General features: G+C 47.5%; 1 pseudogene; it reads left to right on the top strand.

Annotated features, from left to right (window-relative positions):
• Nucleotides 1–1,084, top strand: part of LOC112075272 (roundabout homolog 1-like) — a 56,830-nt pseudogene extending 55,746 nt beyond the window's left edge.
• Nucleotides 1,085–7,962: the final 6,878 nt, after the last annotated feature.

Genomic DNA, 7,962 nt, shown 5'->3' with positions numbered 1-7,962 from the left:
CTCTCACACACTGAGACACACACTCCCTCTCTCACACACTGAGACACACACTCCCTCTCTCACACACTGAGACACACACTCCCTCTCTCACACACCACTAGAGAGTGTCACCACATCTGTCATGTAAAGCAGTCCTGTCCCTGGGGGGACGGGGAGATGAGGGGAGGGGGATACGGAGGGGGAGAGGAGAGGAGGTCTCCAATTAGTCTGTGCTCTTGTGGAAATCTTTCCAATTTGACTGGTACAATCCTGCCACTTGGCCGTCCCAGCTGCTTTTCCACTTTCTAGAGGGAGAGGTAATAGTGAGATAACCATGCACTGTCGGCTGGCTGCTGGGGACCACACCAGCATGTCAATGAGCAGAGAGAGGCGGAGAGAGAGAGAGAGGTAGAGAGAGACAGAAAGAGAGAGAGGATGGGGAGGAAGCAGCACTATTTTAGTCCAATTTCACTGATGGCAGACCATGACCAGATAGAACCCAGAGCGATCACTAATCTCTCTCTCCTCTCTATTTCCTGTCCTCTTTTCTTCTGTCTTACAGCTGGGTGACACAGGCATCTACACATGCATCGCCTCCACTCCCAGTGGCGAGGCCTCGTGGAAAGCCTACCTGGACGTTCAAGGTAAGCCAGTGGGCTGCTGCCTGCTGTCACTGTGGCTTCACTCCATAATGACATTGAATTAAACACATTCAGTCTGTAATTGTTTTTTGTTGTTGTTGTTGTGTTTGGAATGTCACAATATTGGCACCACAACAGGAAGTGTGCGTGTGAAGGTGTGCGTGAGTCTGTGTGTTTGTGAATGTGCTTAGTATGCCTTCACGTGAGAGACATTTCCATAGTCAGGCATTACTGATAAAGTATTCATTTAGATTTATAGAAAACATCTCACGATACTCTCCTCTCTCCTCATGTTCAGAGTTTGGTGTTCCAGTGCAGCCGGCCAGACCCACTGACCCCAACCTGATCCCCAGTGCCCCCTCCAAACCTGAGGTCACTGATGTCACCCGCACCTCTGTCACCCTGTCTTGGAAGCCCAACCTCACAGGAGCCACACCCACCTCCTACATCATAGAGGCCTTCAGGTAAGAGGATAGGACATAGGAGGTCACTTGTCACCAAAGTAAATAAAGTGATGTCAGTGCATTTGCAATTATTAAGGATCCCCATTAGTTCCTGCCAAGGCAGCAGCTACTCTTCCTGGGGTTTATTATGTTATTATAGATCTCCTTTAGTTCTGCCAGGCAGCAGCTATCTTTCTGGGGTTTTATTATAGATCTCCATTTAGCTTTCCTGCCAAGGGAGCAGCTACTCTTCTGGGTGTTTATTATAAATGCCCATTAGTTCCTGCAGGATCAGTACTCTTATTCCTGGGGTATATATTATAGATACCCATTAGTTTTCCTGCCAGGCAGGCAGCTACTCTTCCTTGGTAAGCAAATTAAAGGCGTTATAAATAAAATTGAACAAACAATTACATACATTTCACAACAGATTTCACAACACTTAAGTGTGTGCCCTTAACCACTAAATCTACTTTACCACAATCTTACAAATGCCTACCGTCTGATGTGTGTAATGAATTTAACCTGATGTGTAATATCCTGTTCTGCCTTCTCTCCTAGGTCATGCGTCAGGCTAGCAGGCTCGGCAGATACACTGGACAGAACATGTGAAGACTGAGTACGTATGTGTTGAAGGGCCTGATAGGCCATGGTGCTGTCTACTCTTCCTGGATCCGAGCTGCTAAGCCTACGGCCTGAGTGACCCCAGCATCCACTGAGACGTCAAACACAAGGTGGTCTCTGCTCTCATCTTAAATGCTTCAAATGGGCATCTTTAAGCCCTGTCTGGACCTTGTCCTCGCCTGACCTCTGCTGTTCTTACTGTACGTGTATTTATTGTGTGGTGTGGTGTGTGTGTGTGTGTGTGTGTGGTGTGTAGTGTGTGTGTGTGTGTGGTGTGATATGGGTGTGGTGTGTGTGTGTGTGGTGTGTTGTGTGTGTGTGTGTGTGTGTGTGTGTGTGTGTGTGTGTGTGTTGTGTGTGTGTGTGTGTGTGTGGTGTGTGGTGTGCAGAATATCCCCACCAGTCAGGAGTGGACCACGCGTCAGATCGCAAAGGGAGTTTAGGAGAGGGTGGTCATCACACTTCACACCCCACCAGCCTCTCCTCCTCCTCTCGTCAGAGTCGTGACGGTGAGTGTTTCCTCCTTCAAAAAGGGCATTTAGGGATTACAATCCAATGAGTGCTCTTGTAACTCATGTACTGTATGGCATATGGTTTATGTATTCATTTAATACCTATTGTGTATTTTGTATGTTTTTAGCATTAGGATTTTTTTGCTCCAAAGGTCACCATGTGGAGTGGCAAGGTCTGGAGCGCTCCTGTTGCTCAGGCCGATTTGTTTGGCCACTCAGCAGTGCTAAGTGTCCATATCGGCGTGCCTGTAAAGACGGACACTGCACTGCAGAGACATGAACCATGAGAGAACAGACTGAAACCTGTCAAACTGCTGTCCATTCTGGTCAGGGCAGTCACACTGGCCAGCACTGCTGCTGTAGGTCTGTCTGTCTGTCTGTCTGTCTGTCTGTCTGTCTGTCTTGTCTGTCTGTCTGTCTTGTTCTGTCTGTGTTGTCTGTCTGTCTGTCTGTCTGTCCTGTCTGTCTGTCTGTCTGTCTGTTGCCTGCCTGCCTGCTGCTGCCTGCCTGCTGCCTGTGCTCTGCCTGCTGCTGCCTGCCTGCCTGCCTTGCTGCTGGCTGCCTGCCTGCTGCCTGCTGCCTGCCTTTAAACCGCTGTCCGAGCTAAGACAATCGATCGCCCATCCAAAAACACTCCAATTTATACACAGTCCACTGCTTAGGCCGCAGGACAGCCGCAGCGATGCAAGCCTGTGGCTCTCCCAGATTGTCAAACATTGACTCGTGTTAAATTATACAAGTGAAAGAAGAGCGGCAACTACGTCGTAGACTCTCTCAGGATGAAATAGGTCTGCAGAGTGGTAGCGCAGAGGGGGGGGGTTGCGATGATGTGGTAGGAAAAGGGAGGGGGGGAGGTTGCAGATGTGGTGGTTTATGTAGGTGGGAGGTTGTGCAGATGTGGTAGGAAGAGGTGGGGGGTGGCATGATGTGGTTACGCGGGAGTGGGGGGTATTGAGCAGTATTGTTGCGCTAGGACGAGGGGGGGGTTGCTCGCGCAGATGTGGTCAGGAGAGGGGGGGGGTTGCAAGATGTGGTTAGTGATGTGTGGGGGGGGTTGCAGATATGTGGTTTTAGGAGAGGGGAGGTTTGTTCAGATGTGGTTGTAGAGGGGGGGTTGCAGGATGTGGTAGGAGAGGGGGCGGGTTTGCAGGATGTTGGTTAGGAGTGTGGGGGGTGTTTTTGCGTATGGTTGGTATGAGAGTGGAGCGCGCGGTTGTACGCATGTGGTAGTAATAGTGGGTGTGTGTCTTGCAGTATTGTGGTTAGAGAGGGGTGTGGTTGCATAGTATGTGTGGTAGGTATAGATTGGGGGGTGTGCGATGTGGTAGGAAGTTGTGGTGGGCTCTTGCAGTGTGTGTTTAGGAGTAGGGTGGGTGGTGCAGTAATTGTTGTAATGAGAGGGGGTGTGTTGTAAGTTATTGTGGTTAGGAAGAGGGGGGTTGGGTTGCGAAGCTGGTCAGGAGAGGGAGGGAGGTTGCAGATTGTTTGCATAGGAGAGTGGGGCAGTACTGCATGATGTGTCGTAGGAGAGGGGGGAGTGCACGATGTGGTAGGAGAGGGGGGGAGAGATTTGTCGGTATGGTGCGCAATAAGGATTAGGGGGGGGTTGCAGATGTGGTAGGAGAGGGGGGGGGTTGCGGATGTGGTATGGAGAGGGGGAAGTTGCAGATGTGTGTTTAGGAGAGTGTGTGGGAGGTTGCAGATGTGGTAAGTGAGAGGGGGGGGGTGCAGAAGTATGTGTGTATGGAAGGAGGGGAGGAGGTTTGCGAAGCTGGTAGGAGAGAGCAGGGAGAGCAGATGTGGTAGGAAGAGGGGGGAGGTTGCAGATGTGGTTAGGAGAGGGGGGGTGCGATGTGGTTAGGAGGAGGGGGGCGGGGTTTGCAGATGGTAGGAGAGAGTGTGGGCAGACTGCAGATGTGGTAGGATGTGAGAAGGGGACTGGAGATGTGGGTAGGAAAGGAGGGGGGGTTGACAGAATGGATTGGAGTAGAGAGGGAGACTAGCACGCAATGTGGTTAGGAGGGGGGATGGGGTTGCAAGATGTTTGGTAGGAGAGGGAGCCGGGATGGTGCCAGATGTGGTAGGAGATTGTGGGGAGTGTTGCAGATGTGGTAGGAGAGGGGGGGGTTGCAGATGTTGGTAGGTATGATGGAGGGGGGATGGTTGCAGAGTGTAGGTTAGGGAGTGGGGGGTGCAGATGTGGGGTAGTGTAGGAGAGGGGGGGGGTTGCAGATGTTTGGTAGGTAGGAGATGTGGGGTGTGAGGTTTGCAGATTGTGATAGGAAGTAGGGGGAGGTTGCAGATGTGGTTTATTGGAGAGTGGGGTGAGGTTTGTCATGATTTGTGTGTAGGTTAGGAGTAGGGGGAGGTTGCCAGTATGGTGATATATGGAGGGGGGAGGTTTTGCAGATGTGGCTAGGAGAGGGGGGAGGTTGGCATGTGTGATAAGGTAGGAAGAGGGGGGGAGGTTGCAGATGTGATTAGGAGAGGGGGTGAGGTTGGCAGATGTGGTAGGTAGTAGAGGGGTTGGGTTTGCAGATGTGGTTAGGATGAGGTGGGGATGTTGCAGATAGTGGTAGCGAGAGGGGGAGGGGTTGCAGATGTGGTAGGAGAGGGAGGGAGTTGCAGATGTGGTAGGAGATAGGTGGGAGGTGGCAGATTGTGGTAGGAGAGGGGGGGGTTGCAGATGTGGTAGGAGAGGGAGGGATTGTGTTTTGCTGTGTAGTGGTAGTGATGATGGAGTGAGTTCAGATGTGGTAGGATGGAGGGAGGGGGATAAGGTTTTGCAAAGTATTGTGTGGTGGAGAGTGTGCAGAGAGATGGATATTGTTCATGTTATTGCTGCGCTAGGTATGAGGGGGGTTGCGATGTGGTAGGAGAGGAGGGAGGTTGCAGAATGTGGTGTGAGTAGGGGGAGGTTGCATGATGTGGTTTAGAGAGATGTGGAGGAAAGGAGAAGTTTTTCCGAGAATAAAGGGGGCGGGAGAGGGTTTAAGGCAGTCTTGAGGAGGTATTTAGGTAACTCTCTCTGCTGTGAGTATTTGGGTATATTTATTGAACACTCAGTGTCTTATTTTTCTAGTTCTTACTTTATTTTTTTTCTGTTGTGGTACTGAATAAGAAAGTATACGTTTAATACAACCTGAATACACCCTTACTATTATTGATTGCAATTGATCTATATCTGTTTTATTTTTTTCTTTATTTTTTTTATTTTATAACGGAGACTTTAGCCGTATATATAAACAGTATAGGCGCTACTAGCCTTTGGGGGTTGGTCAATCTCTGCTTTGTATTTGGAAACAGGCAACCCTGACAATTCTCGGCGCGAAATACCTATCACTGATAGTTATATGATCAATAGCTGATCCAAAACTCTTTCTGATTCCAACCCACAGATTACAATGAGTCTGATCCCACAGAGTTTATCCTCCTGTTGATGGAATCCTCAGTCTACCAAACTGAAGTCTGATCCCAAGTTTTACATACCTGTTTCCCCTGTTAGGTACCCATTTTATGAACTGTCCTGAAATCCCAGTATACACCTGTTGATCCCACAGTTAAAGCACTGTCTGATCCCACCAGTTATCCTACTGTCTGATCCCATGGTGTTACCTGTCGATCCCAAGTTCCATGTCTGATCCAGTACACTGTCCTGATCACCAGTACTGTCTGATCCCAGTCTACCCTGGTCTGAAGTCTCAGTTACCCTGTTGATTCCCAGTTACCATGTTTTGATCCACTACTTACCCTTTCTGAGTCCCCTGGTTCACCTCCTGTCTGATCCCCAATTACCAGAAGCACTGTCTGAATCCCCAGTTTCCCTGTGATCCCCAGTTTAACATGATTTCTCATCCCCAGTTATCCCTGTAGTCTGATAACTAGTTACCAATTAGACGCCGTCTCACTGTTACCAACTATGATCTGAACAGCACCGTCTCCCTGTTACGCATGTCTGACAGCCCGTCTACCTGTTACCTCATGTTGCTGAACAGGACAACCATCTCCCTGTTAATGTCTGACAGTCTTCCGTTCCCTGTTACCTCCTTATGATCTGACAGCCCGACCTGTTACATGGTCCTGACGCCGTCTCCCTGTTACCATTTGATCTGACAGCAACCAAATTGTCTCCCTAGATTACAAGATGTCTGACAGCACCGTTCTCTGTTACCATGTCTGACAGCCGTTACCTGTTGTACCTATGTACTGACAGCACCGTCTCCATGCTTACCATGTCTGACAGACAAGTCTCTCTGTTAATGATTCTGACTAGCCGTCTTCACCTGCTTTTACCATGTTGACAGCCAATCTCACCGTTACCAAACTAAAGGTATTTCCACCAGTAGTTCACTAACACTTTCCAACTTGTATTAGTACACTGCACTCTTCTTACACATGGACCGTAAAGGACTTATTGAGTAGTATTTTGGGGTAATCGATTCTCATCTGGCAGTTGCTGGCTTGTATTGTTGTTTCTTATGTGTTTCTGCCTTAGACGGTTGACAATTCTTGTCGAGCCTAATGACATGACACTGAGGTGACAGCACAGATTTTTACAATAGGGAGGGATACTAAAAATAAATTTAAATTTACAAGCACACGTTTTCTCGGATGCCTGGCTTAAGAGACGACCAGTGGACTGAATGATACCCTACACTACTCCTTATGAGTACACTACAGTAACAGAGTAAAGTCTACCACTAATGGTTTGAACTGGAGTATAGTACAGTAACAAGTACAACTGCTAGAGGTAGCAGTGTAACACTACACTAAATTTGAGAGTTAACTACGAGTAACAGTACAATTGCGGCATAGCGGTACCCAAGGTTTATGTTTGAGGCTTATTCCGAGCTATTCAGAAGGGCGAGAACTGGTTTAAACACTCAAAAATCTCTACATCGTGCGTGTCCAAGGACATAGAAAACCAAAAAATAAATAATTAAATTTCATGTAAGTCGCTCAGTGTTCGGTTGTACCCTTCCTGGCGCCGCGCAAACCATAGACCGTTGAATTCAAGATTCAGATGTTTTAAAGACCAAAAACCCATCAGTCAAAGCCAACGAATGCTACACCGCCTATGTGTTATTTGTTATTTATTTTTATATTTAACTTGACTTCCACTTTCTCATAAACACACAAGACAACACAGGTGCCCTATAACTCGTTTATGTCTAGGAAGTGGGGGAGGAGGTGGTGAAGGGTGGGGAACCGGCGGGGGAGGGCTGGAGAGCAGTGGACCACAAAAACGGGAAAGGGGAGGAGGGGAAAAAGAAAACACTCACACAGAACATAACTTTATCCATTCCGCAAACAATAATTTAAACAGCAAATACACAAAAAAGACACAAAAAAACGCCCAAAACCAATGTTTTCCACTATAATAAAAAATACTTAAACTAATCATCTAACCTACTATATAATAAAAAATAGAAAAATATCTAGCCGCCCGCCTATCGCTGCATGTCTAAGGTTATCACTATAAGAACATGTATGTATTATTTATTTATTTACTAGTAGTATCTTTATTGCTTTGCTTCTTTTGATTCTATGTAAACAATACACCTAGAAGTGTTTCCTTACGTTATTAATTAACTTAACTTCTAGTTCTTTTTTTACTTCTTATTTTCTGCTTTTCCCACTTCACAGGCAAAAAGTGCGGGAGGGATAGGACAATCGGCATAGGAACTTTTTTTACAAAAAAATAACAAAAAGAAAAATCTTTGTCAAATCGGAGGCTAATATGTTGTAGATTATATACCAGAG

This window comes from Salvelinus sp. IW2-2015, unplaced genomic scaffold (assembly GCF_002910315.2).
Source record: "Salvelinus sp. IW2-2015 unplaced genomic scaffold, ASM291031v2 Un_scaffold3056, whole genome shotgun sequence".
Taxonomy (NCBI): Eukaryota; Metazoa; Chordata; class Actinopteri; order Salmoniformes; family Salmonidae; genus Salvelinus; species Salvelinus sp. IW2-2015.
Note: the sequence above shows the minus strand (reverse complement) of the source record. Positions and strands in the feature narration are given on the sequence as shown.